A 10,573-nucleotide genomic window follows, 5' to 3' on the forward strand; every position below is an offset into this window, starting at 1 on the left:
TTTCCTCATGTCTTACCTTAAAATTGAGCTTATTTGAAATTTTAACCAAAATAGTTCATCTTTTTCAAATGATGAGGCTTAGGTCATGCATTATTTTCTGCATGATAAGTGAACATTCGGTGACATCTTTAAAAAACTTCTGCTTTTGAATTGGATGCTAGAGCTTGCAAGGGGTGGTGGTGGTAAATATATGATTTTGTTTTAATTAATCTGTGCATTTTCTATAAAGTTTTTTCAAAACTTTGCAGATGAACTGTCCACTAATCTCTCCTTATTGAGCAGTCTCCTTTAGCAGCTGTACATATGTCAGTCCAACAAAATACTTGATATCTTCTACCTCAGAGATGCAGAAGTAAGGCTACATTTACCATCTTCGAGCTTTGTGGGGTTGAATCCTAGAACTTGTTGGCAGGGATTCTCATGTTTTCAGTGGATTTGAGCCACGGGTAAAGGTCACTACATGTCTTCATAGTCCAGAGCCTGCTCTCTGGCTCTGAGGTTGATAGACATGGCACTGGTCACATCTGTATGCCTACATCTCCCTTCTCAGCTGCCTTTCAGGCCAGGCTTACTACATCTAAACTGTCTGTTGGAGATAGTCCTTGACCTGCACTGACTGCCACACTGTGCCCAAAAATATTTTGACAGCAGGAAGACAGCAGCGGGTCACCTGGCATAGTGTAGTTTACTTGTATAGGTGTAGCCTGACGTGTTCCGTTGCAGTGGGGATAAAAGCTGAACTGGGATGAAAAAAAAAAAAAAGGGAGTAAACTGGGACAGAAGGGGAAGGGAGAAACTGAAAAGACAACTGATCTGGAGCTGAGATTGAAAGCCAGAGAGTGAAATGGAAGATGGGAAGTACTGAGACTGCATGAGGAATGGGGGTGGAACAGCAATGGAGTCAGCAGACACTGGGACAAGGGAAGGAGACAGTTCAGTTAAGGATGGAGAAAAGGGAATATTGCTAATGGAGGAAAGGGAAGCTGAAGGGGCTTGCTAAACCGAGTCCTCCACAAGAATAAGGTTAGGACAGAAATTATCTAAAACAAATTGGGACTGAGGATATAGTGATATTCAGAGGCTGGGCTGGAACCCAGGACTCCTTTTTCAGTGAATTCCCAAACTTCTGCAAATCACTTAAAGGGACATTTGGACAGTTCAGTGATGCAGACATGGCACTATCCCTATCTTTCAGCAGTTCAGAGTTAAAAAAATTGAGTTCCAAGTCTACCATAGCGTGTTCTGGGGTTGAAGCATTATTGGTTGCTTTTCAGGGAACTGTTTTTCTTTGTGTGGAGTGATCTTGGATCTGGAACAGATACCTGCACTTGCTGAACCCACTGCTTCAAGCTTTCTTTGAAGCAGAGGCAGCAAAGGAGGCTTCTTACTGTAGCTGAGAAAGATGCTTATCTTTGCTTTCTGTCACTCATGTAGTGATCAGAAATCTTCTGGGTGGCATATTCAACTCCTAGTATTTTCAGGTTATGAAATACAAGACACACAGGCTGTCACAGGAGACCAGGACTCCACCAGGCACATGCTGTAACAGGTTAGACACATGCTTGGTTTAAGGATTTTGCTCACAGAGAGTTACCAGCATCCCTCTAAATGTGTGTGGGGCAGGTGCATGTAAACATCACACACTTGAAGCAAACGTGCACCTTCTTTGTGGACCCCAACAAGGAGGAAATAAAAGATTAGCAAAGAGTGGCTTTTCACTGTCAGGGCTAAAGTGCATAAGAACCTGTCCCTAGTGGAATTTAGTACACCTGAGAAACTTCAAAGCTGTGGCTTTTACATATCTTCATGTCAGGTCACAGAAGACGGAAGGTTTTGAACACCAACAGATTTCAGTTTTGGGTCAGAGGTCTTAAATCCACTTGTGTCTTGAGCCCTATATCAGTATGTAGGTCAGCATTTATTTAATCCAAACTTTTACTCAATGCAGAGAAAAGGAAGCACAATGACAAGAATGCCCTGAAAACTATTAAGTGAATGTGAAGGATAAAAAGCAGCTATATGCTATGGCTATGAATTACTTTAATAAGAGATGACCACATGGCAAAGACCCCAAATTATAGTATTAATTACATAAACAGCAGCCTCTGGGTTTTTTTATAGTTGGTTTTATAGAAATGTCAGAGGCAGTGATGGGAAACATAACTCATTTAGAATTGCCAGAAATCAGATCCTTTAAAAGTCAAGAACACAACTAACAGAAGTCTTTAGCTGTTAGAGATCGGAGATGTCCTGTCTTTGTATGAAATATATATCCTAACAGTCATTCACATCCTGGTCTTCCCCAAGATTTTACCTTATAAGGAAGAGTTAGCTGTTCTTGTTAAATACATAAATTTGTAGATACTTTTTAGTTACTCAGTTTAGTTTATTTCCAGGTTTATTTAATTTATTACCATTATTTTTCTGTATGGCTATCCAAACTAATGGGAAGTTTGGAATCACGTATCTTGATTTTCCCATGAAGATCACATCAGGTGACAGAGGTTTTGGACCAGACCCAGTATGTGACTTCAGAAGTTAAGCATCAGGTTCCCAAGTGCTTACGTTTAAGGCTATTGGACTTCAGAATCCTGAACGAGGCACCTTTTACCTGCATGAAATTCTACACGTCCCAGGCCAACCTGCTGGCTTTAGTCAGAGTTGCCTAATGTCAGCCTGTTCAGCATGCGGGGAGATCTCTGTCTGCTCATTGCACAACCCAGAACCAGGAGTAGAAGCCTTCCAGAAAACAGATCTAAGCTTCCCCTTAGCAGAACAGGAGCGTGCTTACTAGCCTACCAATTCAAATCTCCCCAGAATGGGGGACCAAGAGCAGATTCCCACACTGGAGGGAGATCAAACCCGTATGTGCCATGGGGTGTTCTCTAACTGCTTTCTATTAAGCTGTTCCACTGTGCACTGATGTGCATAAAGCCCAATAGTGAAAGATAACTGCCTTATTTATCATGGCACTTACCTGAGGGTGAGGAAGACCTGGGTTCCAGCCCTTCTCTTCTGGATATTTACTGTCTGTTATTTACTGTACTTAGCATATCCAGTGATAGGTTTCTTGAGAACACTACTTTCCTCTGTGTTCCTTCAGGCCCAGCATATCTCAACTGTTGCACGGCAATCCCAGAATCAGTGGAAGATTCTCCTAGGTACCATTTCAGAAGCAGCTGTGCCAGTTTAATTGCATGAAGCCATAAGGAGTGTTCCTGCTCCCTCTACACCTGTTCTGGAGCTGCGTGGGGTCTCCCTCAGGCCAGTTCAGCTCACCAGAGTGACAGGATGCCATCTTCCACTTGTTTGGGTTTTTTCCTTTCTTCTGAGATAGTTTCCTGCCATTTCAATGATGTGAAATGACTCACTGCGTGGTTCAGCAGGCACAGGGTGCAGCAGCAAAAGGACTTCCCCTTTTGACAGCTGTGCACTCACCACAAGCTTAAAGAATGACTTGTCATCTGGAGGCTAAGACAATTCTGTAAGGTAGGAAATGTGAATTTAAATTCTTCCTTTTTTAAGCCTAGACAAGACCTGAGGTCTTGTTTGTCTCCCAAAATGAGGCCTTTAATTACAGAGCTCCAGCAAGAAAGTCTGGCTCCATCTCTTGGATGTATTCCAGAGCCCCTGCTTGATTTTATGGAGTGCCACAAGACAGAATGGAAAGCTTGGATGGAACATTTCCTGGGCATTCCTACCAGAAGAAAGGCTGATTGAGTCACATTTGATTCAGTCCTACTAATTGCAGAGCATGTGTAGAGAACCAGCTTCCTCTGAGCGTATGTAGGCAAGTTCCCCGATCACAAAGCCTGTCATTCAAACCAAAGCTCTGCCTAACTTGTCTTGACTCTTCTCTTTATACACTTGCAAAGCTACAGAAGGTCTCCTCATTTGTATTTCAGTGGAATCTCAACCTTTACTATTGCAGAGGTGACCCATGGAGATGTGTAAGTCTTCTAGATTACTCACTGTCCTCCATGACCGAGCCCTCCAAAGACACATCAAAACAAAGTAATCTCACAGACTTTGCAAAGGAAATAAAAACAAATAGAGAAAATCTACACGGTAATTCTGCAACATCCTTAGCACCATCAATGCCTGTGTAGTTAGTGCTTTCATAAATATAGATTTCCATTTAAAAAAAAAAAAAAGATATTTCTGCATATAAAATTACTTTTCTGCACCACTTTACTAACACTTCGTAAGATACTTTTTCAATAGGCTACTTAATATCAAAGAGTTTTCTTTGAAAAACACATGCAAAAACCCAAGTAACTGGAAAAGGTTCAGTAGGTTACACAAATTTTCTTCATTGTTACCATTTTTATCACAACCCAAAGCAATAACAAAGCAAAATCCCCTGATACACACTTAGCTTTTATCTTTACAAGCCATTTTTTTACTCACATTTTAAATATGGATTGGAAAAAAACAGTTAAAAATTCTCTCTTTTTACTTTCAGGCCTGTCCTACTGATGTGCAGTATGTTTTCTGTGATGACTCTAGCAGTTAATATCCTGAACTGATTTCAGTGACACTGCAGCATTATCACAAAGCAGGGTAACTCTTAAATGAGTAACAACACAGCTTTAATCAGTTTCGATCTATGTAAAGTACTCAGAGATCACTCCTGTGAAGTATAAGCAGCCAAACACAGAAGACAGCTCTAGTTCATTCTGCAGAATAGTGTTCAGTGCATCAATTTACAACTCTCAAAGCTTCTGTGCAAAGCCTTCCACCACCAACACCAAAGAGGAGTGCAAGCTAGTTTTTCACCATGGGAAATGAAATTGTTTTCATATGTATAAGCACAGCAAATCTCCCAAGCCACTGAATAGTCCCAGCCAGTATTTAACTTGAGTCCGCTGCTAATGTTTTAAGGCTCTGGAGACCTATACATAATTATTTACGCACCTATTGTCCAAGTGTTCCTTGAGTTCACAGTCATAATGCTGACTGCAAACTAAAAATAGTCGAAATGAAGAGACAGGCAAGGACAAAAGGCTGCAATGAAGTTTCTGTATCTCAGTGTTTATTACTTAAAATAACATCTAACCTTATTTACGATCCGTGTATGTTTCTTAGGGATGCAGTGGCATGTCTGTTAGAGCTCAAGGGGCACAAATTAAAGTAGTGTTGCAGCATTGCTGAAGGCTGCACCCTGCCAGCTGAACCGTAAGTTATCTACCTCTTTGGGATAGGGATTCAGAGGTTAAGAATTGGATGCTACTATGTCGTGCCTATTGCGTTAGCCAACAGCACATAAGGGAGTCTTGAGCACACTAGCCCAAGGGGTCATCTAGGCTCAGGGGAGAAGCTACAGACAAACCTTTGTTTCTTACTGGGAAAAGAGATGGTATTTTTATATGACCAAGCTTAAGTAATAGTTGTGAGATCATAGCCGAGAGGCATGTGCTAGAATATTATTTCATTTAATAGATCCATCAGAAAAGAAAGACCTAACTAGCCTCCCTTTTTCTGGATATCTTTAAATCCATTTTTCTTTATATTGTTCATCAGTCTGTTTAGCTGCTCTAACTGCATAGTTATATATTTTCCTGGTGTAGAAAAAAACCCAAACTTCTCCAGTCCTTGTTGTTGGGCACAGTCTTCCAACTACCAGTACACTTTGGCAGGTAACAGTGAATCAGTCTATCTGCCCGATTCTTATACTACACACATACACACACAGAGCCTTAGTATGTGCATGTTAGTGTAAGGGGTAGATCTTTTTTTCCTAAAGCAATGTTCTCCATGTCTCCCTTTCCACAGGAGATTAACTCTTGCTGGATATGGAATGCACTGGTAATAGCACTTCATACCTGACAAACGTAGAACACACATTTTAAAAGACAGACGATAAACTGTCGAGCCCATTTCAGGCCAGCAGCCAGGTCAGCAGTAGCTCTTTCATGACTGCAGTTACTGGAAATAATCTGACTTACTTGAGGCAAACAGCAGCAAGCAGGCTGCAGCAGCACAGGGTGTGGGTCACCTGGCCGTGCTGGCCAACTGCAAAGTAAGATTTATTACAACAGTTCACCAGGCCCAGGGGAAATGCTTCCAGGTTCTCTTGAGGAAAGCCCCACTAGCAGGGAGCACTCCCCTTTGGACTTCCTGCAGCTCCCAGGTATTGCATCAAGGCCTCCTAATTCTCATACCTTTTGTAAGGACACAGCCTGCCATCAGTGAACAGTATTGTCGTAAGCACTCTTAACAGGCTGTTATCCTTTGTCTACATTTACTTTACCACACTTCCCAGCACTCTCATGCAAGCAGCAAATTATATAAATAACTTACTCATACTCACAGTCTCTTTCTACATGTACACTTAGTATTCAAGGAACAGCTGCAGACCAGATAAACGTCCTCCCCAAGTGGCTTAGCCACAGGTGACCCTTCTTACCTACATGACCTTAACTCCCTCTCAGGTGCATGCCTTTGCATCAGTCAGGCTCTGCCTTCCTTGGGTCTTGGTATTCTGCTGCCAAGATCACTTTCCTCCTTTGAACTTTAAGCAATTTGTTGTTTTAGTAGAGTGAACTTCAGTATCTAGACTGAATCCAAGCCTTTGTCACTGGCATGTTCTATACAATATTCTTTAAGAATAAGGTGACATTAACTCTGGAATTCCCATGGTTTTTGCCATGTTTTAATGTTTCATTTAGGGTTATTCTGAAGCTGTACAAAGATCCCGTTACAAAACAAAGGGAAATATTGAGTGTCAGCTTTTGGACTGGAGATCAGAAGAGCTGTTTGAACCACAGGATGATGAAGAATCATAGAGTTCTGCAAACAGTTTTGGCAAATTCACTTTGCATGGTCTCTGGAAAGCAGCCTTCCACATGTGGGACAAATCTTTATCTTCCTATCTTTGTAGAGTAGAGAAAGGTTTAGCTAATTATGTCAAGGACAGGCTTCATCCTGTAGCCACATTACAACCTCAGTTGCACAGGCTGTCATAAACTACCCTGCTGCATACTCTCAATCATCTGCTGTCAAACTAGGAACTAGGTCAAAACCACAAGGAATTTCTAACTCTTTTTGGCTGACTAGGTCTGATGCCATTTAAGGTCTCAACAACAGAACTGCTGATAACTTTTGTATCTTGTTGACAAAAACCAAAAAAACCCCAAAACCATATCCATGGCCATCTTCCAGTCTTTAAGCCAAGTCATGAGTTTTGGAAATGGTAATCAACTGTGTCAGCTCTTCCTTTGGTAGTTTTACAAGTCTGGCTAGGTTCTGCCTGATAGAAGGTTCTGTGATAATGAGAGCCTAAGCACAGATGAGGTTAGAAAAATCTTTACTTTTTTTCAGTTGAACAATAAAATTCTGGTCTCACAAAAAAGTTTTCTGATGTTATGCCTAATTTTAGTATCCTTGACAATTTATTTTCTCAATAAAATGCTTCATAAGAACAGGAAAAGAAGAAAAATAACCAGTTTTCTGCAGGAGCACTACAATGGCACTACAAAAAGGACCAATTATTCTCAAAAAGGGGACAGCAAGCAATTTCATTCCAGTATTTGCAGGAAAGCTAGAAATAAAGAATGATTGACTGCATAAGAATGTATTACATTTAAGCAACTTCTTTGCGCACTATTCATGTTTACATGCATTGCCTCAACTTCCATGATACTTCTGAAATTATTATACCCACACCCATATCTGCGTATAGTGCAAATGATCCCATTGCAAAAAATATCTGGACCTTTTCAGTTCACTTATCAAATCAATTACTGGGAAAGACCATTTGCCAAAATGAATAAGTACAGCTAGACAACTTCCTAGAGCCATTCATCTTTAAGTGGTAAACAAGGAATAAGGAATGCTGTGATTTGTCACACCCTACAGAAATACTGCAGAGTAGGGATATTATTCACCATTTTGTCTGCATGTGTGATGTTTGTCTTTCACATACTTGCCAGTGCCTTCCTAAGCCTCACGCTAACCAGGGAAGAGCTAATTTCATATTCCAGATGTTGCCTCCTCCAGACAATAGAAAAGGATCATGGTAAAATTCCAAACACAGTGTCACTGCTCAGATACCCTAGAAATTAATTACACCTGAACAGTCACTCAAAGGAGAGAGAATGTGGTCGCATCTTACACTGAGAAGACTAGGAAGGAAGGAAAATTCAGTGCAAGGCCCACCCCATTCCCTGAAACCGTGCATGCTCTGTCTCCAATACTGAAACAGTTTTGGAGAAACTAGCAAGGGAAGGTTATTCTTGCTGCATGCACCCTCCCCCATCATGAAGGAATTTCAGGAGTGGCTTGAACAGACCTGCATGTTTAAGGGAATCTAATTTTACATGTACTGATTTCTCTGGGTTGTAAAATAATGAAGCATTCTTTCTGTTCCTGGCTACTTCTGATTTACTCAAGATTATACAGTACATCAGTCTAGCCCTAATCTGGTAGATGGGCATGATAATTTATTTACCCTCAAAAAACCCCTACTAAATTTTCCAGTGGTAGGGCAAAAGATTTTAATAGGTTAGTACAGAAGCTCCTTGCTGTGAGCAGCAAACATTCACAGGGGGTATGAAGTCATTTTGTTGATTACCTAGGACCCCAGTTACCCTGTAGCCTGGCTTTTTAGCTCCTTTCCTCCTAAAATATTCTCTATTAATGTAAGCATTATGCATATAGCTCTGTAGGTGTGCAGTCAACACCAAGCATTGACATTCCCTACTTTAAAGCAGTTTTATTATGCAAAGTGATTACTTTGGGGAGAACGCTATCTTTGCTACTAAGTGCAAACCTAATGTATAATATAGTTGCACAAGTTTGAGCAATGTGCAAGAGCTTTTACTCATGCATCAAGCCAGAAGTTTGGGGAAAATATTTGCAGAATGGTCATTCATAAAGCTACTGCTGCACTCAGTCAGATACTTAAGAACTAGGAAAAGTCAGCAAGCACGTAGACTGCTATTCTCAGCTGTGCCTAGATAATAATTTACAAGGACCCTAAAAGTTTCTGAGGAAACTCACATTCATAGGTCTGCAAAAGGTTCATTCTTTCCATGTTTGTCTTGCAGACTTGTCAACATTTTGCCCCTAATTTAATCTGCATTTTTATTCACTCACAGTTGGATCCCATACAGTACTTCTAGATAGGACTGTGTCCTGTATAGATTAATTCTTCGTTTGCAGAAAGGAGAACAGATCAAAGTGAGCAATGCACCTAAGATGGCTGTTGCCTTTGTAGACAGTAAGACGCTAAAGAGCTTCAAAATAAATTGGCTCACATTTCCTAGGGCTTTGCTTAACAAAGCAAAAAAACTTATAGGAAACATTCACTGGATGTAAAGTCAGTGGCAAACATTATCTTTCATATCTGAGAGATAACGTAATTAAATAAAAAAGATTTATTTGCCATTTTGCTAAGATGCAAACCTGATATCAAGATGTTATGTGGCAACACACCGTTTGTGTTTGATAAGCAACACTAAGTCAGAGGGAACAGACCTTCAGGTAGAAGAAGCGTTTGCAGCACAGAAGTTTCACACAAGAAACTCGCCAAATGCCAGAACAGAGCCACAACATGGTAGTGCTAGCAGTATTTTGTTTTCTACTGTGAGGCATTATACGTGCACACAGTATTTCAAATATAGATGTCATTTAGTAGATTGATTACATTAGTGCAAGGCTTCTCAAGTTTTATGATGCCATGGCTTTCTCAACAGCAGGGAACAGTCACTCTCACAGATCTACTACATTTTTGCCAGAAAATAAAAAGGCTAATGACTTGAAATATGAGTGCCACAGTAAGGCACATGATTAATAGCCACTGAGTAATAAAATCATTGCTGACAAAATATGTCCAATGAAAAGTTTAAATCTTTTCCAATGAAAAGTTTAAATATCCCCTTGGGAAAGGAGTCCTCGGTCTTGTTTCCAATGCTGCAGAGTCAATGGCTTGTCAGGCAAGTGTTGTGAAGCAGTTCCCAGTACATGGACAAGAATCAAGACTTCCCATTCTCAGACACATTTCTCTAAAAAAGGAGGCTGTGTACCTCTCCACTTAGTCTGTGCCCTCAAGAGTCTTGCACTCTTTGCTGAACAGCGGCCCAGTTTCAACAAGAGTTCAATGATCTCATGCTAGACCTTCCCATAGCTCAGTGGCTATTTCAGAAAGGAGGTACCACAGATTAAACTCCTTTAAGCCAAGGAGGACCCAGAACCTCCCTGCTCCATTTTGCTGTAACCACTATGCTGCTGTGGTAACATAGTCCCTACTTCATACCTTCCTCAGAAGGTGGTCTGGTGCTTACTGTCCTACAAAGGGGTGCAAGAGCCCTGTGAAGTCCTGAGCCAAGTGCCTCTTGAAGTAGACATTTCAAACGTGTCATGTTTTCTAGCAGCTGACTCCAAATGGCTTTGCTCCCACACGCATGAAAACAAAACCCCTAAGTGCCATGCAGAGGCATATAGAGCCCCCATACCGTTGAGAGACAGCCATGTCACTAAGCCTACATAATGTTCCCCTGCTGCTGTAAGGTGTGCTCTTGATTTTCTTAAAACAAGAAGTTCTGTCTGAATATGAGGAAAAACTTTACCT

This window comes from Falco peregrinus, chromosome 4 (genome assembly GCF_023634155.1).
Source record: "Falco peregrinus isolate bFalPer1 chromosome 4, bFalPer1.pri, whole genome shotgun sequence".
Classification (NCBI taxonomy): Eukaryota; Metazoa; Chordata; class Aves; order Falconiformes; family Falconidae; genus Falco; species Falco peregrinus.